Genomic DNA, 27,473 nt, shown 5'->3' with positions numbered 1-27,473 from the left:
AAACTCTCTTGTTTATATTTAACCCTCAGGAATTATATACACACATACATATATAATGAACTTAAAGTGAGAAATTGGGAAAGACCAACTGGTTCAAACAATCGCATGGAATTAAGCATTGGCATCTTAAATATTCCCAGCACAAACTCCACAGTGAGCCTTTCGGGGTGAAGATGATAAAGGCAGATATTAAAATAAACTTGAGACTAATTCATGGAAAGAACAAATTCTATCAAGCTCCTCTCTAAACCCTGAAAGTCATCAAAATAAGTGTCTTGGAAGACAATAGTAATACACATTACAGAATCACAAAATTGTTGTGCCCAAAAGGAGCTATTATGTCTGCTCTGGTTCTCTAACAAGCATTTATGACTTTGTGCCATTTTCTCACATACTCTTGCAGATTATTACCATTCAGATAATCACCCAATGCCGTCTTGAATGCCTCCAATGTCTGCCTCCACCATGAATCCAGGCAGAGCAGTCTGACCTGAATCATAAGTTGTGTTTAAAAAAAAATGTTTCTCTCACATCGCTTCATGTCTCCTTCAAATGTCTGGTTTCTGATTTATCTTACCAAGATGATCAAACAGCCACAACTTTAACTCTAAAATAAAACACATCTATGGATGCTGGAAATCTTGAACAAAAACAGAAATTGCTGGCGGATCTCAGAAGGTCTGGCAGCATCTGTAGTTAGAGCTTTAACTCTGTTGTGTTGCAGTCCTTAACCTTGGTTTCTTCACTCAAGTCCCCTTCCTTCTTTCCTTTTTATAGGGACAACTACTATTGCACTTTCTTTGGCCTACCAGAAAGCGTCCACTTCTGCTTTTGGAGGGGATTGGGCATTTGAGTTCTGTGAGGGGGTTTCTCAGACACTGCTGGGAACAAGAGATCGCCAAATGACTTAAACTCCAGCTCCTCAGCCAGCTGGATTGGTGGGTGGAAGCATTTTTAGATGGATCAGTTGGATATATGACTGCAGCCAGAGGAAGGACAGTTACCCTCTCTGTCAGCCAGTGCACTCCCAGTACCATTATCTTTTTGGATGTGGTAAGATTGTCGATGTACTATCAGTTCAACCGCTTGTTCATTAGCAAGTTTGGTTCTGAATCCAAGTCTGGTAGTTGTGGATTTTGTGTCATTGGTCACAATTCCACATCTGACTGTGAAACCTACACGAGGCAAGGCTTACACTCAACAAGCTGTAATAACAAGCTGTTGAGCACAAACCTTTTGGCCCTGGAGATAGCTACATGACCATTGTACGATAGGACCCTTAAGAGGCTGGAGCTGAAAGCCAGCATATTAGACTACTCAGCATGCTACCATACTTAGATATTATTTTGTTTTTAATTGACCTGTTTGGACATGTAAGACATTTTGCATATGACACACCTCCATGACCATCACATCCTGAGGTTGGACAATGTCCTCTTGCCCAGATGCATGGACACTAGCTATACACTGCTCTAGATGTGAAATTCCATCATTAACAAAGCCATTGAGCACATAACCCAATTTAGCCAATTACAAAGGAAAAACTGTGATTTTGTGGCCAAATACAGACTTTAAATTACAACTTGGCACCCTAAGGTTTGCCCTGTAGAGAAAATTAAGAGATGTGCCAGGCTCTGGTGTAACAAATCTCACTGATTACACAAACTCTGTACAAGTAGGATGAGTTGAACATGTGGTCCTTCAAAACATTGTATATTATTACACCTTTGTTTCCTTGTTCATAAGACCTTTTATCAATCCACCAATTTTCTGACGTCCCAACATTACTGAGCAATTGTTGGGTTTGGTTTATTTTGTTCTTTTCAAAGGATAAGATATAAAAACTTCCTTTGGATGTGTTTCATTGTGTAATCAAAGTCAGGTAACGTCATATCCTCTGCTCATTAAAATACTACCTTTTGTGGTGTGCGTGCGGGTCATGTGTGGAAACTTCACATAATTTGGACCTTTGAGGAAGGTTGGTTTTGTGCTTGTTGGTTGAGTGCAGAAAATGGCTGCCTTTACTATGACTGTAACGGTGACATTGGACCAGGCAGTGAAGCTATTCTGCGGCTGAACTATTTACGCATGTGACAGATGTAGGCCGTGGGGGATACTAAGCCGGTATTAAGAGCCAGCATTATTAGGAATGAAAGGATGTCAAGCCTCATCAGGGAGACGTGCAGTGACCCTTGACCCACACATCATCCTTAGTTCCCCAGGCCAGTTAAGTGGCAGCGATTAGGACTGAGCAGCGCTCCATCCGTGTCAGTGGACCAGTTATAGATTTTGTGAGTAAAATCCAATTAAATGTCATGAAAAAGAAATTTCTGTTAGATTTACTTAATATTCAGAATTTGATTGTGCCACTAGCAGATGAATCTTCATCCGAACTTGTTAAGTATTGTTTCAATTGATTCAACTTGGTCTAATTTTTCCCCAACTCTCTCGATGGATGTAATAGCCCTATGAAGTTTTGTCACAATTGAATAGTAGAATAAATATTGATATTCTGACAGTGTTTCATAATGACAGTTTGTCATTGTGAGCAGCCACAAGATAGAAGTGGCACATTTTGTTCATTGCAGAGATTCGTTTGAAATTGTATTTTAGCCTTCTGATTTCAGGCTAGGTAGCAGAAAATCAAATAATTCCTTGGGATGTATTCCTTACACATACATTTTGTTGATGCAGAACCAGTTGAAAGCTTATCAAGTAAGTGTAACTGCCCTTTTGTACTTTATTTGCTATGAAGAGTACAAAAATAATTTTTTGGCTGATTTTCTGTTATGGACTTGAAGTTGATAAAACGTAACCAAACTCCAACTCTTTTAAGTATTGATTCACAAAGAAAGAAATTGTGTTTATGTAAGACTTTTCAATAATCCTTTGATAGAACTTGAACATCAACAGTTCAACTTGATGTTGAGCAGTGCTTGACTACCAGTGAATTACATTTTAAATTGTTGTCATAGTTACAATGAGATTTTTTCTCAATGAGAGCAACCAAGATGAGCTTGCAGGTAATCTTGCTGTGGTGATGAACCTCTGTCTGCTTCATTGAGGAGAACTTTTCTGCTATTCTGAGAATGGCGTGTGGTCCTGAATTATTATGAAGTAGAACTGTAGTGTTTCTGTTAACTGTTCCTCAGATTATCTGTTGGTGAAATCATTATGCATGTGATTTTCACACTCAGCTATCCCAGTGTTCTTGTAGCTAAGTTCTGTTCCTTCTACAATGAACAGACGTGTGGCAGGTGAAAATTATTGAGCATTTATTGTCCACCCCTAGCTGCCCCTGAGAAGACAGTGGTGAGCTTGCCGTCTTGAACCACTGCAGTCCAAGTGCTATAAGTAGACCCCCGTAGGGAGGGAATTCCAGGATTTTGACCCAATGACACTGAAAAAACGGTGATACATTTTCAAGTCAGGATGGTGAGTACCTTGGAGGGCAACTTGAAGGTGGTGGTGTTCCCATATTTCTTCTGACCTTGTCCTTGTAGATGAAAGCAGTCATAGGTTTGGTCTGTGTTGTTCAAGAATGCCCCGAGAATTTCAGCAGTGCAGCTTGTAGATAGTACGCACTGCTAGACACCAGTGATGGAGGGAGTGAATGTCTGTGGGTGTGGTGCCAACTCTGCAAGCTGCTTTGTCCTGGATAGTGCCAAACTTTTATTGAGTGTTGTTGGAGCTACACCAAACTAGGCAAGTGGGGAGTTTTCCATCACAGTCCTGACTCTGATGTCTTATAGATGTTGGACAAGCCATCGGGATCCAGGAGGTGAGTTACTCGCTATAAGATACCTAGCCTCTGACCTGCTCTTATAGCCAGTGTCTTTATATTGCTAGTTCAGTTTCATTTCTGGTTAATGTTAACCCCCAGGATGTTGAAGGTGGAAATAGTTAAAAGGCATATCAGAACCTGGGTTTCCTAAATAGAGGTAGAAAGTTATGATAAATCTTTACAAAGCACTGTTCTGGCCTCAACTGGAGTATTGAGTCAAATCCGGGATATTTGTACCCTAGGAACGTTGTGAAAGAATCAGAGACAGTACATAAAACATTTTCAAAGTGTTCGCAAGGTGATGGACTAGTTATACTGATGGAGTAGAGAGGTTGGTGTTGTTCTACTAGCAGATGAGAAGATTGAAAAGATATTGAAGTGTTCAGAATCATGATGGATCTAGGCAGTAGGATAGAAAACAACTTACCTTTGGTGTAAGGATTGAGATTTGATTTAAGGTTACTATGACAAGAGAAACAATAGTAACATGGGGGCAAGTTTTTTTTTTCTTCCTGTTACAAGTGGTTTGGATGTGGAATACAGGATGGTGGATGTAGGACACATTGTCTCATGGGCTGTTGGGTGTGTTTGGGTATAGATCAAGAGCACATTGAATCTTCAAGCAAGTGTTGTAAGTAACAGAATGACCCCCAAAAAGGAATGCCTTTGTTCTTTCAGTAATAATTTGAGTTGATACTCTGAGGTTGATGGTAGCATTTCAATGTTAAAGGTACCAAGGGAGTAGACTATAGAATAGTGGTGTATCCCCAACCCCTGTGGTATGGAAGGAAGGTTGGATACACAGGCAAAACCTCCTTGGAAAGATTAGAAAAGCTGGAGTGCCTTTGCAGTTCAAATTTGGTTCTTTGTTATCCATTGTTAATAAATACACTTAGCTTCGTATACATAAACATATTTACAGTTTGATCCTGAAGTTGCTGAAAACTCTGTTACCGGATACTTGGCATGGATCTTCACATTGTCCTACACATCAGTCATGACGTTTTTAAAACTGAATAAGTGTGAATAAAAATTCTGCCTCCTTCTTCAATGGAGCCAGGTTTTGCCAACCTGTACTTGGAGTTTGCTGGGTTGCACAATGTAGATTTTTTTTTGAATGGCCAGGTATTTGGAGTGCCTCTTGTTTCTTTGTGAAAACAGTGTTTAATACATTGAAAGTCTTGTAAGGGTTAAGCCCTTTCATTTTCTGCAATTTTCTGTATTAAAACGCTACATATACCACACAAGTATAAAACAGGGTCTAATTCTTCTTGATGCATGCCTTAATGCCATTCATTTTTCAGTTGATGTTAACTTGAATGCTTCTGTTTGTCATCAGAAAGGGTGGTTGCACTCTAGAATAAAAATTTCAATTCACAAACGGAATGCTGTACAGAAGAGAGAGCTGTTAAGTTTCTTTTTCAAGATCACTGCTTTTTCCTTCATTCCCTCCCCAGGATCATTGGAAAGACTGTAAACTCTGTTGGAGGTGTATTTAACTTCCCTGAACAAATGTTATTTCAGTTTTTTAAAGCATTGTCCATTTATATTTTGCATCAATCTATGATGCATTGCCCTCTTCTGGTACCTTGTATATCATATGTACATCCAATATACAAAATTACAATAGGCAGTCCAGCTCCACCAAAGGTTGAAAGTATGTTTGCTTCAACATCTGATTTCTGTTTCATTCAGAGTGAATATAGATCCACAATGATTTATGATCTCCAACCTGAGGACCCATATTTATGGCTTGTTGGTGATAGATGAGGTACAGATGTATTCATGTTATGCACAAGCTCAACAGCCACGAGAGATAATGCTGGTGCATCATAAAAAAAAATAAATCCTGCCCTGATCATTGTTTACACAGAGCAGGTGCTGTTAAGTGAGAGTTTGGATCGATGACCTATATCAACTTCCCAGTGACGCTCTGCAGCCAGTTTGATGTCATAACAAAGTTATGTAGCAACTCAAATTTCACCCCAAAGCTCTGTTTAGGATTTGAAAACTTTACAAGTCTAATTTTGTGTTCACAACCCTCTGAAGCTTGTTCAGTTCTCTACCTGAAGGACCCCCATTTAACTTTGGCAGAAGGACCTCCTACAGTGGTCTTTCTCCACTGCAGCTTAGTGCCAGCTGCCCCAAGCTTTAGTGCGTCTCTCAGCACGTATCCTGGACCTTAGAATGTGCCAGTTGGTTGAGCTCAACTCCTTGATGTGGAAAGACAAACAAGTTTCAGGCAGACCAAAGACTGTCATTCACTGAGCTGATGGTCCTCCAGGCACAGTCAGTGTTTGTTTCAGTGCGAGGCCCAGAGAACAGACCGTAGTGCACCGAGTCCTGCATCATGGAACAGCTCGGGACAATCTTCGACAAAACACATTGCATGTCTCTCCAGACTTCCTTTACAAAGGCACATTCCAGAAGGAGATGTGTGACAGTCTGTACCCCCCTGCAACTGCTTCGAGGGCAGCGTGCTGTGGTGCAGACTAACTGGGCATACATGAAGAATACCACAGGGTAGTGCCGTTCTCACTACCAGCCAAGTGATGGCTTGGTGCTTGTTGTAAAGTTCTAGTGATGAGGCATTCTACCAGATGACTTTGACTGAGTGCTGACGGAAAGACATGACAGATTCCACCCTTTCCTTTTGCTGCAGGGTCTCGATGACACTGCATGCCTACTATTTCCTGATGACCTTTGATCAAAGGTGACTTTCTTTGCAAATTTCTGCACAGGTGATATGGAGTAGGCCAACTACCTGAAGCGTTCCACAGCAACAAGGCAAGTCCCATTCCTTTCAACACTGGAGACAGGTAGAACCTCACTACATAGTGACACTTGGTGTTTGCGTACCAAGGGTCTATGCACAGCTTGATGCAGCCACACACAAAGGTGGCCATCAGGATGAGCGTTAGGTACATTGTTTCTCCCCCTAAGTTATCCAGAGCTTTGCACATGATATGCTTGCAGACATGGTCCAACTTAGACCTCCAGATGGTGTGGAAGACGGCTCAGGTTCGAGGAATGGGCCAGACCTGAGCTGCAAACAACAACAGAGAGGATGTCTTACACCTAATTACCAGGTTTTTTACCTGCAATGAAGGGAGACCAGTGTCCCCAAAAGCTCGGTTTCTGCCTAACCTTGGCGATACGTTCATCCCAAGGTTTGGTGCATGCCCCAGCCCCTCCGAACCATATTTCCGGCACCTTCAGGTAATCTGTCCTGATGGTGAAGGGAATAAAGGAATGGTCATCCCAGTTCCCAAAGAACATGGCCTAGCTCTTGCATCGATTTACCTTGGCTCCCAAGGCCGATTTGAACCAGCTGCAGATGATCATGTTTCAATGAAGCCTGTGATCGAGGATCCCAGCAGAAAATGGCAACATCATCCATGTACAGGGAAGCTTTGACTTGCAGGCTTCTGCTGCCTGGAATAGTCACCCCTGTCAAACTCACATCCTTCCTACTGGACTCAGCAAAAGGCTCTAAACAACACGCAAACAAGTCAGGAGAGAGTGGGTAGCCCTGCCTGACTCTGGATCTGATCAGGAAGCTTCCTGATTCCCATCCATTGATTGAGATTGCACTAATGACGTTGATGTACGTAGGCAGATCCAGTTGTAGATGCCGTCCCCAAAGGCCATTTTGCAGACCACATCCCTTATGTAAGTGTGCAATATCCTGTCAAAGACATTGCCTGTTCCCACTCCTCTGTCCTGCATGTGAGCAATTGTTTCCCTGGTTGGAGTGAATCACCAGTCCCAGAGCAGATCTAACCTGGTTGGCAATGACTTTAGCCAGGATTTTGTAATCCACATTGAAACAGTAAAATTGGTCACCAATTTCTAATTTCCTCCCTCTTTCCCCTTCCATTTGTAGATGAAGGTGATGATACTTTTCCTCATGGATTTGCACATGCTGCATGCCAGCAGCACACTGTCGTTCACCTCCAGCATGCTCCTGGCCAATCAAGTCTCAGAGAGCTGAGAACAACTCAGCCGGTAAGCCATCGTTTTTGGGAGTTTTATTCTTTTCTAATGACTTGAGGGCCTTGGTCAGCTCATCCAGAGATAATAGCTGGTCTACTGTCCCCTGTGTGCTGTCATCTAAGACCTCTGTGATAGAGGACAGGAATGACTGGGAAACTTGGCTTCATGCCATACAGTCTGGCAGACAGTGTGTTAATTTTATCCCTACACGAGTCATCAAACCATCTTGACTAACCATTCCTACTTTGATTATACTTTTTGAGTAATAGCTCTCCCTTGTGGCTAATGCTGACTAGAGGTGGAGTTAGGGGATGGAAGGATGAGGGGTGCTGGTTATTTCAATTCACTTACCAAACTGCAGGTTTAGGTGCACTGGTAATCTTATTTCTTGTGATACTTTGTGGGTTCATTCTGTAGTAGTTAAGTATAAGTGTTCTCCATTTGTTTGAACTTATCAAACGAATCGTGGGAGCCATCAATCTGGTCTGTTTATATTAGAATAGAAGAACATTTCAAGGTAATTTCAACACATGATACAATCTTTAAATCTGGCCTGATTTTCTTTTTTGTCTGCATGTGATTTTGGAATTTCCAAGTAAACTTAGTCCTCCCATGTAGAGCAGAAATTCCTTTTGAATGCAAGTTCTAATCTCAGAGGCACTCCACAAACTTCCTTTCTTGGGGTCCAGTACCATCCTGATTCTCCCAGTCTACCCACATGTTGAAATCTCCCATTACAACAGTAGTGATACCTTTGTGACAGGCCAATTTCAACTCTTGATTCAACTTGCACCCTACATCCTGACTACTGTTTGGGGCCTGTAGATAACTCCCATTAGGGTCTTTCTACCCTTGGAATTTCTCAGCTCTATCCATACTGACTCTACATCTCCCGATTCTTTGCCCACCCTCGCAAGGGACTGAATATCATTCCACACCAACAGGGCCACCCCAACCACTCTGCCCATCAGTCTGTCCTTTCAATAGCACGTATAGCGTTGAATATTCATTTCCCAGACCCTGTCCACTTGAAGCCACGTCTCAGTTATCCCCACAACATCGTACTTTCCAATTTCCAACTGAGCCTCAAGCTCATCCACCTTTATTTCTTATGCTTCGTGCATTCATATATAATATTTTAAATTTGTTACTCCCCTCACCCTTCCTGTCAATCCCTATTTCACTTGGCCATACTATTGGGTGGCACGGTGGCTCAGTGATTAGCACTACAGCCTCACAGCACCAGGGACCCGGGTTCCATTCCAGCCTCGGGTAACTGTCTGTGTGGAGTTTGCACATTCTCCCCATGTCTGCATGGGTTTCCTCCGGGTGCTCCGGTTTCCTCCCACAATCCAAAGATGTGCAGGTTAGGTGGATTGGCCATGCTAAATTGCCCGTAGTGTTCAGGGGTGTGTGTGTTATAGGGGGATGGGTTTGGGTGGGATGTTCCAAGGGGAGTGTGGACTTGTTGGGCCAAAGGGTTTGTTTCCACACTGTAGGGAATCTAATCTAATCTAATCAAGTATGCCAGCTTCCATTATCCAGAGTTAAGGATTTGTCGATCTTTATGTGCATCGTAAATGTGTCAGATTGATTTCAGTCTTGAGGATAAAGCATTACACCAGTTGGTCACAAATAAGCGGTCCTAAAATTAAACATGTCAAATCACTGTGCTGAGCAAAACAAATTCAGTAAATTTTATCAATCAATCAATCCATGGATTGTTGATATGAGCAGTAGATATACACTGTGATGATGTGTGAAACCAAGAGGCCCTGACATGTTTCAACTATTTTCTTTCATTGCATTGGAAGCCTCCCATTATTACAGCATTGTGTGTCACCCTAAACCCTGCACCACTGGACCTCTTGTTATTGCACTGAATAACACTTTAAGGCAATGACGATGTGTCACTGGACCTTCCATGGTTGCCTTTTTATGTACTGCAGTTGCATTACAGCTGGCAGACTGCAAGTACTTCAGCTAATTTAAGAATGAGCTCATCTGCTTTCTTCTTTTTTTTGATGGCATTTCCTTAATACATCTAAGATCTCATCCTCCAGATACTGGCACCCAGCCGCCCAAAGTGATGTGCACTTTCTGGTTGCAGGTCAGTACTTCAATGATATTTAGCACCAGTTAGCTAATTGCAGGTAATGCCATCTACAGTCAGGTTTTTAATACTTGACTGTCATCAGCCTTGTCGACTGTATCCTTCTAGCAACCTTTCTCTATTTGGACAGAGACTGCTGAGTTCTCTTTCTCTTTTCTGATTACTTTTTTGTACAAATGCATCTCTAATAGTGCCATATTTCAACAAGTTTAAATATTTCTGAGGAGAGAATTGTCAGAAAAAGACTGGTTTTCCAAATGGCTTTTATTTAAAATTGTGTGTACAACTTTTTAAAAGATTTAGTTTCCACTGAGAAGCAGAACTTCAGAGTTATGATGGAAAACAGCCTGGAATTTTTAATATCCAATGGATAAAACCTTTTATATCTTGCTTCATGTGTTATTTGGCATCAGTGAAATAAATAATTACTTCCATTGTAGATTGTGTTAGGAAACAGTCTTTTGTCTGCAAAAACAAGTCATCAATTTGTTCATGATTTTTGAATGGAATTTTAAAGATTTTTGTCCTGAGCTCCACTTATTTGATGGAAGCGTTTTTTATTACATTGGCTTGAAAAGATTTTACTGCCAGAGACATTTAGTTATAGAATAGAAGAGGATGAGCACAAACTGGCTTTGATCTTTCTTTAACATAAATAGAGACAAGACTAGACATGGATGGAGCTGAGATAACAAAATGTGGAGCTGGATGAACACAACAGGCCCAGCAGCATCTCAGGAGCACAAAAGCTGACGTTTCGGGCCTAGACCCTTCATCAGAGAGAGGGATGGGAAGAGGGTTCTGGAATAAATAGGGAGAGAGGGGAGGCGGACCGAAGATGGAGAGAAAAGAAGGTAGGTGAAGAGGAGAGTATAGGTGAGGAGGTAGGGAGGGGATAGGTCAGCACAGGGAGGACGGACAGGTCAAGGAGGCAGAATGAGGTGGTAGGTAGGAAATGGAGGTGCGGCTTGAGGTGGGAGGAAGGGATGGGGTGAGAGGAAGAACAGGTTAGGGAGGCGGGCACAAGCTGGGCTGGTTTTGGGATGCGGTGGGGGAAGGGAGATTTTGAAGCTGGTGAAGTCCACATTGATACCATTGGGATGCAGGGTTCCCAAGCGGAATATGAGTTGCTATGTTGGAGCTGACATGGGTAACACTCAGTGTTACTGGTTATATGTATATTTCCTACGCTTAGTTCCAATGATGGCAGTGAGCCTGACTGTTCAATCTGTCGTAAAATACCAGCTAGCATGCTACCTGTTGGGGTTACAGCATTGCAAACCAGCCATTTCGTGTCTTTCTCCAATTCCAATTCTATTTGTACTTCAAGAAAGTTTATGTAGATGATCCCATTACCTTCTGACGTTTTTGTTTTAAATTCCGTGAGAACGTGAGTAGTCAGCAATAGGAAGCGGAATGGATCATTCAGCCCTTGAGCCTTTTCAGTTCGATCACTGTGGATCATGGTGGATCGATATTTTAATTCTATGTATTTGAATTAGTTCTGTAAACCATAATGACCTCCCCCAACAAAACCCCATGAAATTTTGTTCAGTTGTTCAATTGATCCCCAGCTTCAGCAGCTTTGTGGGTGAGAAGAGTTCCTGATTTCCACTTGAAATACTTTCCGACATCTTTGCTCCCTACCCCTTGTTCGCAATCCCCCACCAAAGGAACATTTCTGTCGGTCTACTATATCAACTCATTTGACCATTTTAAATTTTTCAATTACACCATCGATTCTTTGATATTCAAGGGGTACTAACCTATTCCAACCTATCCTTCGTCATCCAAGGTACTCTAGCTAAGAATGTCCCATGTTCATTTCCCATCAGTATGTACCTAGCTTGCACCCTGTTCATCTCTATTTTGAAAGTGGCCCATTTTTTCATCTGCTGTTTCATTGATCAAAAAGCATTTTCAATCAACCTGCTCCAATTCAAATTTTAGACCCCTAAAATCTGCCCATTTTCAGGCTGGGATCTTAATCCTTGATGGATTTTTTAAAAAATCCTTTTCTAACTGAATATTTAACTTTTTTTACGGTCACTATTTCTCAAATGCACCCCTCTCTAACATTCTCCACTTGGTCTGCCTCATTTCCTAGGATCAGATGCAACATGGGACCTATCCCTGAAAGGGCTGAAAATGTACTGTTCCAGAAAGTTGTCCTGCACACATTGCAGGAGTCCCTTATGTTCTGTGCCTCACACTCTACCTTCTTGTCCAGTTTACCCTAGAAAAATTAGAGTCTCCAACTATTGCAACCCTATTGGCCTGTAGGTTTCCATATCTTGCTAACAAATGCTCTCTTCTACTTCCTCCCCACTATTTAAAGGTCAATATTAAATATCCAGCAAGGTCCCAGCTCCTTTCCTGTTTCACCCCTCCAAACATACAGATTCAATTTCAGGAACTGCATCTCATTCAAGAGTTTTGATACTGTCTTTGAACAAGACTGATACACCTCTCTTTTTACCCACTAATACAATATTGTTAAAATCTCCACCAATTAAAATCTGAAGGAATGAGAGTTTCCCTTGTGTTCATCATGGGAAATGAGCACTACTAGTCAGGCTAATATTTATTATCTATCCCGCACTGCCTTTGAGAAAGTGGTGTGAGCTACCTATTTGAACCACTGCAGTCAATCTGCTGTAGGGTCACGCATGTAGCTATTGGAAAGGAATTCAAGATTTGTGTCCCAGTGATAGCGAGTGAATGGCAATAGAGTTCCAAGACCAGATAGTGTGTAATTTTGTGGGGAACTTGCAGTAGTGTTTCCATGCATCGCTACCCTTGCCCAACATTTCAAGTCACTTTTCACAGAAGTATCTCTGTAGGCTTCACGCTGAGATATTTTCTACTTTCATACAAAACTATTTCCTTGGGAAGTGCATGAGGGACTCCTGTAACAAAATATCACCAGATAAGTGTCTACTGAATTAGATGCAACCTGAAGGAACTCCTGATGTGTGGTTCTACAGAGACTAAATAAATCCTAGTGTATTTTTTCACAATGGGTCAGTAATGCTCCTTTTCAATTGGGACACTTAAACAGATATGCCTCATGTTGATCCATGATTAATTATCAATCATAGAATCACAGTGTGGAAACAGGCCCTTCAGCCCATCAAGTCCACACCAACCTTTGGAGCATCCCACCCTGACTCATCCCGTTATAACCTACCTAAATGCTACAGGCAGTTTAGCATGGCCAATCCACCTAACCTGCACATCTTTGGACTGTGGGAGGAAAGTGAAGCAGCTAGAGGAAACCCCCGCAGACACCGGGAGAACGTATGTGCTAACTCCACACAGACAGTTGCCTGAGTGTGGAATCGAACCTGGGTCTCTGGTGTTGTGAGGCAGCAGTGCTAACCACTGAGCCACCATGCCACCCCTAAATCTGCTCTCAAAACGGATGGGGAACAGTTACTTCCTTGGTGCCTATTGAACCCAAGAAAATTTGAGAATCTTGGACTAAACATTGTAATCAGTTATTGAATTTCATGCCAGTTCTTCAGTGACTACACCAGACACATCAATAAATGAATTAATAACTACATAATGTACCTCAGAGATAGGAGTCACCTGCACTACCCCTTACACTTGGGATGATTGTGACAAAAATTGATTAAAGGATTATGACAAAAGCTTTTAACAGCATACTCCACTGTGTGTTAAACTAGGTTTTCTGTGCTCAAGTGGATGTAATACAGGAATGTTAAATGGACTATGAAGAACACAGAAACCTCTTTAATTCACAGTTGCACAACTTAAGAAACAACAATGGATTTAAGGTAAAACTGAACTGTTTTGTATGGAGTTGCTAGTTTTTGATTTCCCTGCTGGCAGTTTGAATCTGCACTGCAACATAACAATCCTCAAATTTTGTATCCATAAGGGTGGGCACATTTGGTTAATATTTGTTGAAGCCATTACATTGGTGATGTGATTGAGTGAATATGATAAGTTGGCAGGAATTTATTTATCAAAAAATGTTCATAACATCTGTAAATGTACATTACATTTAATTTAAATTAAATTGCAGTGCAAACTAATTCAGCTTTTTTACCATTCACCATGCTCCATGGTGAGGTGCCTTAGTATGATATCAATAATCTTGATGTTCATACTATTCACAATGTATATTCCTTACCAAGCCTACAGGTAGAGGAGTGAGTTTTGTACACAGTTTCCAGCCCTTCGCTGCATTCTGGCTGAAAGCATTTATACAGCATCCTATTGCCAATATGCCTGTACATGGTTGACCGAAGCTTTTGTGCATCCATCCCCCTGGACCCGGAAATGTACTCGTGTGCAGCAATGGGTCGACACCACTCCTTTTACTGGAAAGCCATCAGGTTTCAGGCATACCAAAGGATATCTTTCACCAAGTTGATGGGTGGCACGGTAGCTCAGTGGCTAGCACTGCTGCCTCACAGCACAAGGGACTCAGGTTTGACTGTCTGTGTTGAGTTTGCACATTTTCCCCATGTCTGCATGGGTTTCCTCCAGGTGCTCCGGTTTCCTTCCACAGTCCAAAGATGTGCAGGCTAGTTGGATTGGCCATGCTAAATTGCCCATATTGCCCAAGGATGTTTAGGTTAGGTGGGTTAGACAAGGGAAATGTAGGGGTAGGGGAATGGGTCTGGGTGGGATGCTCTTTGGAGGGGCAGTGTGGACCTGTTGGGCTGAATGACCTGTTTCCACACTGTAGGGATTCTATGAATTCCTCCAGCTGCAGTTAATATTCTTCATAGAATCATACAATTAGTACATGAATCACAGGATCTTTTTGGCCTATTTTTGTCAAAAATAGACTGCTTACCGATTGCTAGTCCCACTATCCTGCACTAGATCCAAAGCCTTTAACCTCATGATGCTTTAAGTGTTTATCCAAGCATCACTTAATGTCTCAGAGATAATGGGAACTGCAGATGCTGGAGATTCCAAGATAATAAAATGTGAGGCTGGATGAACACAGCAGGCCAAGCAGCATCTCAGGAGCACAAAAGCTGACGTTTCGGGCCTAGACCCTTCATCAGAGTTCATCCAGTTCATCCAGCCTCACATTTTATTATCACTTAATGTCTGTCAGGTTACCTGCCTCCCAGACAGTGCATTCCAGACCACCACCCCCGACTCTCCTAGGTAAAACTTCTTTTCCTCAAATTCTTTCCACACTTCCTTCCTTTTTGCTTTCCGACTGAGACTCATTGTTCTTGACTTTCAACTAAGGGGAATGGCTACTTTCTACCGAGGCATGTAGAAAGTAGTTGATTGAGGGACTATCCTCACCAGCAGCCATGCAGAAATATTCTGAGATGAAATTCATATTCAGAGCAAAATGATAAATAACAGGTTATGTTGATGAAATTGATTTCCCTATCTATAACTGGGTCAAACCAGCGATGCCCACGTCCTGTGAACTAGCTTAAGTTCAAATCTACGCACACTTGTTCATAAATGTATTATCAATTTATTATCTCAGTGGACTGTTTGTTAGGCCTTGAGTATCTTCAGTAAGTTCCTGTACTCAGCAATACTTGGCTACACTGTGAGGGTTTGATGTCATTGTCCAATGATACTGTCATGGTATGTCTCCTTTAAATGAATTAAAACTTGGTAATTTTGATTTTTATCAATGTTGTAATACAGGCAGTACTTGCTAAAATTCTCCCTGATTTTCAATTCCATTGGAATCACTGTGGTTTGTTATCAGTATTTAATAGTGAAATTTAAATCTGTATTTCTGAAACATTCTAACCCAAAGAGGTGCAGGGCGCTACAATTATCTAACTTTCCTGAGGTGGGAGGAGACAATCAGGAAGATAAATGTGTAAGGCTAATCGACTTATAAATACTTTGTGATAGTTGCAAGTCTATTTTCTGCACTTAACTGAAATGTGGGCCAACTTTTACTGGACTTAAGGAGTTGGAACAGCACAAAGTAAGAGATACAAGCAAGTGTATGCAATTCAGCCCCTCACATTGACCCTGCCTTTAAATAAGTTCATGGCAGATCTGTCCTAGGCTTCAACCCCTTTTTCATGTCAGCTCCTCAAAGCCCTCATCCCCTGATATTTCATAATATCTATCCTACCTTCATGTGAAATATTTTCCATGATTTAGCCTCCACAGGACTTTGGAGTAAAGAATTCAGACATACAGTAGCCTCCAGGAGGGAAAATAAAGTCCTTTGCATTTCAGTGTTGCAGAATATAGCGACATTCGTTTAAAAATGTCCCCCAGTTCAAAATTTCCCACCAGTGGAAACATCCTCTGAACATTGACCTTGTCAAGCCCCCTTAGAATCATGTATGTTTTCATCAGATCACCCTCATTCTTCTAACATTTTATTGAATAAATGCCTAACCTTTTCTTGATGTGTCAGTCGCTTCATCCCGGATATCACTCTTGATGAGTCTCCAATGATAGTATTTCCTCTCTTAGATCTTAATTAAGAAAACTGGACACGGTATTACAAGATGCAATCTTGCCAACACCTTCTATAGTTGCAGCAAGAGTTCTGAATTTGAAAACTCCAACCCCCTGGCAATAGAGGCTTAAAGAAGAGAGGTGCAAGGTAAAATTGCAGAAAACTGGGCTGGATGAGTTTTCCAATACAATCCTGCTGCAAAGACATTGTGTGTGTGTGTGTGTGTGTGTGTGTGTCTTGGGGTGGGGGTATGCTAGATGCAGAGGGAATGTTTATAGCGACTTTGTTAGGGGTCATTTTACATTGCGACATCATTTTGTATTGGACTTGAAAGTCATGTAGGACATCAGCCGTAAACTTAAATAATGTAAGTTTGTCATGTGAAGCAATGTTCTGTTTCCTGTTATGGTGACGGTTAGTTGTAAAGGTTTTTTTATTCTAAAGTGATTTTTTTTTGTAAAGCCTGATCATTTTCATGGAGTATGGGTTAGGACATAATCCTGCAGCCCCTGGTTTAATGGACAGAATATTGCTGAATTCAATTTCATAATTTTCTAACTATTGCAAACTTTATTCCATGTTAAAAAGCACTTAGTAAGGATACTTTATGGCACAGCGGATAGTGACATCCTGTCTACGGGCAAAATCTCTGGGTTGAAGTCTACCCCAGGATTTTAATGACCAGAGAACATGCATTCATGGCATGACCATATAGTTGGACTTATGCAAACACATCCAACACACACCAATTGCAGACAGTAAAAATGGGAGAGGATCTGTGGTCAGTTGTGTGCTGAAAAGTAATTGGAGCCTCTATCATCATGATTCTTTACTCAGGATTACAAATGCATGTAAAAAATACACGAAGCTACAGCAATGTTGATCCTTGATGGGGGAGCTGGATGGCTGGAGTGGATCAGGTTGGATCCAACAGTTATGGTTTGATCCCTATTCCACCTTGCCGCTACCATGATAGAGATCACAGCTCTGCAAATTTGACCCATCTCTGGGCAGAGAGCAGAAGAAGCAACACTGCCTAATCATACATTGTAATCCTCTGGCAGGAGCTCATTTCCTATCTTTTAAAACTTTTGATGGCCTTTTGAGGAAGTACGGGCCCTCTTTGAATGTTGAGTTTAATAATGACCGGAGATTGAATCAATGTGCTTTGTTCAGTGACATGACAAACCAATGCTTTAATAAATCGGCCAATGACTTTATTGCAAATACTACACAGAAGAATTCTTATTCCACAGTTTTAAAAAAAAATTAACTTTCCCTCAACCAATGGGAGACGTGGTATAAGAGGAGAGCTATAAGCACCACTCGCTGTGATAATGTGATTTGGAATTGTGAGCAGAATGGCTTAGGGTGTCACAGGAGTGAGACCCAATATCTGGTCCCCTTCAAAGCCTCTACAGTGATGGCTGTCATATCAATGTAACAAGTTGTTAATAGGCAGTAAGCCCTATCTCATTAATTATTCTAGTTAGAGTTCACAAGAGACTCTTCTATTTTGATCATGGGAAGTGGTTTTATTCTACCACACTAGACCGAGCAGTGTCTGTCATTTCCCACACTAAAAGAGGATGGTGCCAGCAGCTTTCATCGTGAGCAAGGGATCATACAACGTTGTGAGCTGGTATGTCCATACATGGTAACTGGCTGGCATTGTGCCCCAGATGGGATAACACTTGGTTTTAAGGCTGTGATGCAGTATCACAATTTGAGTACTATACAAAGTTGTTTGTCCAGTGATGCTTGATCTGTTTTATTTGTTTTGTACAATCATTTGAAAAATGACTGGTTATGACGATATCACGGGGCTGGAATCACTGGTGTCTTCATGATGTTATGAAAATGTGACTGGACAAACAGAGGTTTTGAGTATCTATGGAACCTTACATGAAGTTGGTTTAATACAGCTGTTAAAACATGGACAGTCTTGTGCTTTGTACAGTTCTCTGTCCCTGGCTGCAGTGTAAAATGTTTAGGACTGTTTCCTAAAACCAATGGAAAAATAAAGCAGAACTGAAAAATTCCAAGCAAATAATCCACTCTAATTAGACACATAACAATGAAAATAATCTGGCAAAGCTCAGCAGGTCTAGCAACACATGTGGAGAGAAGTCAGTTAACATTTGGAGTCGAGTGACTCTTCTTCAGAACTGGAGTTCGTTCAATTTTTAAAAATGGTTTTCCTCTATTGATCAGGCCCTACAGTTCTGCACACTAAACAAGTGCCAGTGACCTCCAACTGAAATTCTGAGGAAGGGTCACTCGATTCAAAATGTTAACTCTGATTTCTCTCCAAAGATGTTGCCAGACCTGTTGAGATTTTCCTGCAATTTCTTCTTTTTTATTTTTGTTTCTGATTTACAGCATCTGCGTTCCAATGAAAATAATCTGATTTGCCTCGTGAGATTTAGACTTGCGTACACTAATGGAACTCAGCATGCTTTAGAAATGAAGTAACATTACCTGTCATGTTCTTTAAACCATTTTTAAGCAAAAAGTGGGTATGAAAAGTAAATAAATTGTACTGCTTCAGCTTCATGGACTTGACAGATGCCAAGCCAAGATGGGTTGTAAGATTTTGAGAATGTGGATTGTTATTGCCCCAGATACAGGAGTGGAGCTCTGTCTGTAAATACAAAACTGTACATGAAATCCCTTCAACTGCAAATGTATGATTCACAGCCAGGCAGTAAACCAGCTCTTGCCAACTCCAAATCCAAGCAGTCAAGCTCAGAGATTGTTAACATGGGACTGTAGACACTGATGGGTCAGAAGGTCATAATTCATTCAAAGGGCGATTTGAACACTTAATCTGGACACAGTTCAGTGTAATGTTCAGAGAATTGTTGCATTCTTTGAGTGAATAAGACAGTTGACCAAGGCCCAGGCGTCAGATTAAAATGTTCAGCCAAGAGCAATTTCAGATCATTAGACAGTTGCGTGAAGTAATTTTCAGTCCAACAGAATCCAGTTTTTTAACCCATTCTGCTTCACATCCCCTGACAAATACGAATCTTTATAAAGTCGAGCAGTGTCATTGCAGATGGGTCTATTTTCTTTGCTCTGCCAGTAAACAGTTACAAATTGAAAGCACTGAGCCTTGCATTCTGATATGACGAGTTGTAAAGGAATCCTGATACATTTGATTTAGATGATCTGTTATTCTGATAAAAACATACTTCCTCTGTAAAATGCACCTTTGGAAAGCCTCGAGTAAATATTGTTGAGGTCCCTGACCGAAGACTGTGTCAAGACCTGCACAGTTGTCGGTTGTCCGATTACACTGCGTGAGAAACAGCTTTCAGCAATGCTGTGCATTCAGGAAAGGACCCGATAAGAGAAAGTGGCAATATGCCCCTTGCTGGTGGCTTCATGGCAGTTTCCCACCCACCTGGTTCACGCTCAGGCTCTGCATTTATCTTCATCTATCTCCATGACCTTATTTATTTTGGCCTGCTGACCAAGATAGCTAGTATTTTTCTTTTCACGTGAGCTGTAGCAGCAGTTTGCCTGGAAGAGATCTCGAAGATTGAGGATAAACACTTCCAGTGTGGCACATCTCACTGCCCCAACGTTTCCTAGTTTCAGTTAATGTATGTCATTAATCATGCTCATCTTTTTAATTCAAAGTTTTGCAGAAGACACATTTAGGGTGTGTACAATGTAAAGGTGACTTAAGAAGTAACCTAGGGTCTATCGAGCTTGTTCCACCATCCGGTTCAGACATGGCTGATCTTCGCTTCAACTCTGCCATCTTTTCTGCTCCCCAAGTCTCCTAATTCACTGAGGGACCTATGTATTCAATGATGCAGTGTCCACACCCCAATAGGGTTACACATTCCAACATTTCACAGTTATTTGAGTGAAGAAATTTCTCTTGTCTAAATGATCGTCCCTTTTTCTTGAGACTGCTTTCCTGGGACCATGGAGAGAGCTTCTCATTGTTTATCCTATCGAATCACTTCAGATCCCTGCATATTTTAGTAAAGTCTTCTCTCACTCTTCTAAACTGAAGGGAATATAGACCACATTTACTCAATCTTCCCATCCGAGGGACTAATCTAACACACTTTCACAACACTGCCTTTACCACAAGCATTCAGCACTATGCGTCGTGAAGTGTATTTCTATAATATGAAAATGAAGTGCCCAAGTTCCTCAACCTGACAACATGTAGAGACAACTTCAGAATTACAGAATCACAGTGTATAATAGTGCGGAGAAGGCCATTTGCCCCATTCGTTAAGTATCTGCTCTCCAAATGAGCATTATGATTTAGTGCCATTCTTCTGACTACTCCTGTATGGTTCCACATTGTTTCTATTCAAATAACCATCTAGTCCTCTTGGATGCCTTAATATAACCCGTCCACCACACTTGTGTGAAGGAAGATTTCCTCATATCACATTGGCTATGCTTGCAAATCGCAGTACGTCTGCACTGTCTCGTTCTCTATCCTTTAAGAAATGGGTGCAGTTTCCTCCTGTCTACTTTGTAAAGGCCTTTCTAGATTTTGAGGCTTCTATCAGATTTCCTCTTAGCATTCTTCACTCATATGAGAATGGTTCCAACCTAGCTTTGTAACTGAAGCTTTCCAACCCTGGGACAGTTCTTGTGCATCCCACTCCAATGTGTTCACATCTTTTCCTAAAGTGTAGCTCCGTGAACAATACATGATACTCCAGTGAAGATTGAGCAACTGTCTTGTATAAAGTCAGCAAAATCTCCTCGCTCTTGTGCTCTCTGACACGCGTAATAAAGCCCAAGATACAGTATATATGTAGGTGTTTCATCCCTGATCCCATTGGATCTTATTTGAGTTGACTGCTCACCAGGGGCGACCGCGTTAATGGCTGGTAATGTTTCCTTTCACTCATCATTCACCTCTGAGTCGTGGAGGGGTTTGTAGACGTGGAATGATCCGATCAAGATAAAATAGAGACACGCAAAAAAGGACACACTGCAACAAAGGGTACTGTGCTCATGAATCTGACCCTTCTCCCCTTCAATTCTTTTTGGATTCCTGGGGAACAGGCCTGTAGGCTTCAATGAATTAGACATTTTAAGGGACGAATCTGCTTCCTGAAAGTTTGGTATTCAACACATTTCCTCCCCTACCTCTGTCCCTCATATACCTTCACAGAAATAGGAAATAGGTGAGCTCGGGACAGGATTTAACATTCTAATTTCCTATATACCTCCAATTTATCCATCCTTGGGAATAAAATAAACCCCACCCAACCCCAACTAAATATCTCTACAAAGAGGGGCATTTATTATCAAAAATGTTTGCATCGATGTGGCAGCTAGGATGAATTTTTCATTTCCTTAAGACGACAAAGGAGAATTGGGTTGCATGAATCTTTTCACAATAAACCCGGAGTCATGCATTTTCTTTTGTGTTCAGAAGTTTTATAAATCCCTGTTGAGAACTCTCTCTCTCTCTCTCTCTCTCTCTCTCAAATGCTCTGCATGTTATAGTAACTCCCCAGTGTTAGGCCCAAGGCCCATCTTGAGATGCATTCTGTTGCATTTGTTTTGTTTCTAATTAGCACACATTTTAACTTTGCTCCACATCTCTTCATTGATTAAAGCTTTGAAATACAAATGGAGGAAACGGAAACTCTATTTCTGTCAGCTCAACAACACATAAGCAGCATGAGTCATTTTCCTGCCTAGTAATTTAGTTCCCTGAAGCATCGTCTGTCTGTATGTTTGGTGAGCCTTGTGGCTTGGTTTCAGTTTTCCCATCTGGTCATATTTATGACCGAGTCTCTTTTCAAGTTTGTGTAACTTTGATCTGCCTGTTCTGTCAGAATACTCTGCTTATTGCATCCTGTTCTGTGAGGAGGTGCAGGCAGGCACTTTGACATTCTCTGTGCCTTCTCTCCATCCTTTTGACAGTGGGTAACAGTCAAAACATCTTTGTTTCAAACTCTGGTTTGTGCGGAGTGGTAGGGGGAGACTCTATTCCCTGCACCTCCCTGCTGTGCAGCGATGGGCATGCCTCCTTTGTGGCATTTCAGTCCTGGAATTATGCCAGAGAGGGTGTGTATATGTGTGTGTGTATTAAACTGGAGCCAACCCATCCTCTCACTTTTACTCTGCACCCCTTCAGGGCCAAGAGACCACCCACGAGATGAATGTTTCTAACGTGAAGTACTGACCACTGCTGAACTGCAAACTGCATCCTGTGTACAATCGATTTTAGAGGCAAGTGTACTAACTGCCATTTTAGTTCCTTTAGGATCAGGATAAAACTCTGTTTTTAGCTGTGATCTGACTTTTAGGACCATTTCCATGATATTGTGACTGAGGGGTTTTCCCACTGTTTGTATATCTGCATTTAATTTAACACTGCGAGATTGAGCGTGGTTACAGCAAATCAGATTACTGACGTGATAGAGACTGGGGGAAACAGCACAGACTGATCCAGCTCTTTGCCAACAAGCCAGATCATTTTCTCCCATTCAGCTCCACCAAAACTAACTCGCATGAATGCAATGATTGACGCTGTCATTCAGGGTTAAGAGAATGTACATGTGGCCTTGAAACTTGACAGTTTTGCCTGCTGGAGGAAGCCCTTCACTGCTCGGTGATTGCTTTGTATTTTCTGTGGTTACTAAGGTACCTCCCATTTCAAGTTGTACAGTAAAGCCTGCTGGATATTGTGAGGCCCTTAAATTAACCCTGTTCCTTCTGGCTGCAGTATGCTGCAGACAGGGTGAGATTCTCATTCATTTATAACTTTGCTTCATTCTGTTTTAAAACAACTACATATTAGTGGAGAATAAATTACTTCTTTGGAGTTCATTGGTTTAAAGCAATTTTGTCTCCTCGTTGTTAGCAATAACTTTAAGCTCGAGAACAAAGAAATCAGTGTTTTCCTTTCTCCTCTTTTCTTGATCTCAGGAAAAGTTGTTCAGTTGCAAAATTGCCTTTTTTTGTATTATTTAATACCTCTCCCTCCTGGTAATGTTAACCTTGTAAGCATAAAAGTATTCCTGAACATTTGGTTTCTACAGTGTGACTGTTTTTAAACAGGATATTTTACTGATTAACACTATTGATGGACAAAGCACAGCAGCAGATGGCACATTCACTTTGCATGTCATCAATATCGTCTCAATTCCCTTTCAGTTGCAAGATATTGGTCAGGTAGAAGAGGCTTACCTTCTACCATTTTTTTAAAAGTGGAATTGGCAATAGTCTATTACATTTTAAAAGCAGATTTTCCTTTCTCTTTGAAGCAAAGCCCCCCCCCCCCCAGGGAATTAACACAATGTAGCCTGCATTCTCACTCAGTGTCTTTTCTGATTGTTAGTAAATCAGGACCATTATTGGTGAACTTGACGACATCCCCGCCCTAAAGTCAGACAGGTTTATGTCCAGCTGGCCACCACCGGCCAATGAAAAGGCGCAGCAATAATGATTAAATCTCCTCCCCCCAGTTCAGCAACACTGAAGCGACTTGTAGTACCTTTCCCATTGCCATGGCAGGGAACAACAAAGTCAGCGTGGGCTGGGATTTAAATTTCTTAGTGCGTAGAATTTATCATCTCAGCAGGTAAACTGACATTGCTTTCTGAGGATCTATGTTTCTATCACGGGGATCAGACCCAAATTTACTGACAGAAATACTGAGGCACCAAACTCTCTGACACTGATAGAAGATAGCCCTGAACTCTACTGCATGACTGGAGGAGCCCATCGTAGCCTCTTCCAGGCAGTGGTTTAACCCTGTCAGTAACAGCGCCTATGACCTCTTGTGGTACAGTAGTAACATCCTTATCTCTGGACAGGTACCTCTGGGTTCAAGTCCCACTCCAGGACTTGCAGGCCTCGGAAGTAGCACTCATGATGTGGTTCATGAAATAACTCCTCAGGCTGGTGAGCCGTCGCCTCGTCACCCTTTATTTACATGTGATAAGGCCTTGATACTGATCAAGCTGCCTCAGAGCCAGCTTGCAGAGTGAACAGGATGCCTGACATCCCTGTCTATATATGTGTATATATATCAGCCAGGGCTCCCTGATTGGACCAGTAACAGCCCCAATCAAGGAACTCCCATTCTATGAGGTCCACTTCGCTGACCTTGTTGCAATCACAACATCTCTGTCCCTCTGAGTCTGAGGAAATAGGCCAGTTGTTTTTTTTTGTTTTTGAAGCTCCTCCTGCAGCGTTTTAGCTCTGTCTGTAACTCTGCCTCTGATACGGCTGATGGGTAATGCACGGTAGCTCACCTCTTGCAGCCAGAGTGAGTTTTGTTAAGACTGGCTCTGCAGTCAGTGAACCAGTCGTGCCGACATCAACCACCATTAGAGTCGGTGACCATTTAGCCGGACTTTTGATTTGATTGGTTCCGATTTGCTTGTTGCTAAGCAATTTAACTTGAGGTTGTACAAGAGGCGAACAGCCAGAAATCGTGTTACATATTGGCACAAATGATATAGCCAGAAATAGGTTTGAGGATATAAAAAGTGATTTCAGGGAGTTAGGATGGAAGCTGCAGAGCAGGACGAACAGAGTAGTGTTCTCTGGTTTACTACCGGTGCCACGAGATAGCGAGGTGAGGAACAGGGAGCGGGCGCAGCTGAACACGTGGCTACGCAGCTGGTGTAGGAGGGAGGGCTTCAGATATGTTGATAATTGGGATGCCTTCTGGGGAAGGTGGGACCTGTACAAGAAGGACGGGTTGCATCTGAACTGGAAGGGGACCAATGTCCTGGGTGGAAGGTTTGCTCGAGTAGTTCGAGAGGGTTTAAACTAGTATGGCAGGGGGGTGGGAACCTGAGCTGTATACCAGAGGTGAGCGTTGATGCAGGTGAGGCAGTAGCAAGAGGTAGACCAGCTAGTGGGAAGGATTTTCCTGGGAAGGAACCAAGGGATCTGTTAAAGTGTGTTTGCTTTAATGCAAGGAGTATCAGGAATAAAAGTGATGAACTTAGAGCATGGATCAGTACCTGGTGCTATGATGTTGTGGCCATAACAGAGACATGGGTTTCTCATGGGCAGGAATGGTTGCTGGATCTTCCAGGGTTTAGAACATTTAAAAAGAATAGGGAGGGGGGAAAAAGAGGAGGGGGTGTAGCACTACTAATCAGAGAGGGTATCACAGCTACAGAAGCTTCCTTTGTCGAGGAAGATCTGCCTACTGAGTCAGTATGGGTGGAAATTAGGAACAGCAAGGGAGTAGTCACCTCGTTAGGGGTTTACTACAGGCCCCCCAATAGCAGCAGGGAGATTGAAGAAATCATAGGTCGACAGATTTTGGAAAAGTGTGCACATAGTAGGGTTGTTGTAATGGGTGACTTTAACTTTCCTAATATTGATTGGAACCTCCTTCGAGCAGAAGATTTGAATGGAGCTGTTTTTGTAAGGTGTGTTCAGGAGGGTTTCCTAACGCAGTACGTTGACAGGCCGACGAGGGGAGAGGCCATTCTAGACTTGGTGCTCGGAAACGAGCTGGGGCAGGTATCAGATCTTGTGGTGGGAGAGCATTTTGGTGATAGTGACCATAACTGCCTCACATTCTACATAGCTATGGAGAAGGAGAGGATTAGGCAAAATGGGAGGATATTTAATTGGGGAAGAGGAAACTATGATGCGATTAGACATGAGTTAGGAAGCATGGACTGGGAGCAGTTGTTCCATGGTAAGGGAACTATAGACATGTGGAGACGGTTTAAGGAACAGTTGTTGGGAGTGATGAGTAAATATGTCCCTCTGAGACAGGCAAGAAGGGGTAAGATTAAGGAACCTTGGATGACGAGAGCGGTGGATTTTCTAGTGAAAAGGAAGAAGGTAGCTTACATAAGGTGGAGGAAGCTAGGGTCAAGTTCAGCTAGAGAGGATTACATGCAGGCAAGGAAGGAGCTCAAAAATGGTCTGAGGAGAGCCGGGAGGGGGCACGAGAAAGGCTTGGCAGAAGGAATCCGGGAAAACACAAAGGCATTTTACACTTACGTGAGGAATAAGAGAATGATCAAAGAAAGTGTAGGGCCGATCAGGGATAGCATAGGGAACTTGTGTGTGGAGCCTGAGGAGGTAGGGGAAGCCCTAAATGAGTTTTTTGCTTCTGTCTTTACGAAAGAAACGAACTTTGTAGTGAATGAAACCTTTGAAGAGCAGGTGTGCATGCTGGAATGGATAGAGATAGACGAAGCTGATGTGCTGAAAATTTTGTCAAACATTAAGATTGACAAGTCGCCAGGCCCGGATCAGATTTGTCCTCGGCTGCTTTGGGAAGCGAGAAATGCAATTGCTTCGCCACTTGCGAAGATCTTTGCATCCTCGCTCTCCACTGGAGTCGTACCTGAGGACTGGAGAGAGGCAAATGTAATTCCTCTCTTCAAGAAAGGAAATAGGGAAATCCCCGGCAATTATAGACCGGTAAGTCTCACGTCTGTCGTCTGCAAGGTGTTAGAAAGGATTCTGAGGGATAAGATTTATGACCATCTGGAAGAGCATGGCTTGATCAAATACAGTCAACACGGCTTTGTGAGGGGTAGGTCATGCCTTACAGACCTTATCGAGTTTTTTGAGGACGTGACTAGAAAAGTTGATGAGGGTCGAGCTGTGGATGTGGTGTATATGGACTTCAGTAAGGCATTTGATAAGGTTCCCCATGGTAGGCTCATTCAGAAGGTCAGGAGGAATGGGATACAGGGGAACTTAGCTGCTTGGATACAGAATTGGCTGGCCAACAGAAGACAGCGAGTGGTAGTAGAAGGAAAATATTCTGCCTGGAAGTCAGTGGTGAGTGGAGTTCCACAGGGCTCTGTCCTTGGGCCTCTACTGTTTGTAATTTTTATTAATGACTTGGACGAGGGGATTGAAGGATGGGTCAGCAAGTTTGCAGACGACACAAAGGTCGGAGGTGTCGTTGACAGTGTAGAGGGCTGTTGTAGGCTGCAGCGGGACATTGACAGGATGCAGAGATGGGCTGAGAGGTGGCAGATGGAGTTCAACCTGGATAAATGCGAGGTGATGCATTTTGGAAGGTTGAATTTGAAAGCTGAGTACAGGATTAAGGATAGGATTCTTGGCAGCGTGGAGGAACAGAGAAATCTTGGTGTGCGGATACATAGATCCCTTAAAATGGCCACCCAAGTGGA

At 42.2% G+C, this 27,473-nt stretch overlaps 1 protein-coding gene across 5 annotated transcripts in view; it reads left to right on the top strand.

Moving 5' to 3' along the window:
• akna (AT-hook transcription factor) overlaps positions 1-27,473 on the top strand; it is a 152,439-nt gene that overhangs the window by 4,693 nt on the left and 120,273 nt on the right. The window contains exons 1-4 of one of the 5 annotated variants that reach the window (XM_059638126.1): positions 2,227-2,291; positions 7,671-7,792; positions 13,586-13,696; positions 16,353-16,485. The exons of 1 other annotated variant lie outside the window; for it this stretch is intronic. The gene's annotated coding sequence lies outside the window, so the exon portion shown is untranslated. Of the gene's footprint in view, positions 1-2,226; positions 2,292-7,670; positions 7,793-13,585; positions 13,697-16,352; positions 16,486-27,473 lie in introns of those variants that run through there. 3 more of the 5 variants (XM_059638125.1, XM_059638127.1, XM_048558753.2) reach the window with 3 other exon arrangements.

Source organism: Stegostoma tigrinum, chromosome 29 (genome assembly GCF_030684315.1).
Source record: "Stegostoma tigrinum isolate sSteTig4 chromosome 29, sSteTig4.hap1, whole genome shotgun sequence".
NCBI classification, from domain to species: Eukaryota; Metazoa; Chordata; class Chondrichthyes; order Orectolobiformes; family Stegostomatidae; genus Stegostoma; species Stegostoma tigrinum.
Note: the sequence above shows the minus strand (reverse complement) of the source record. Positions and strands in the feature narration are given on the sequence as shown.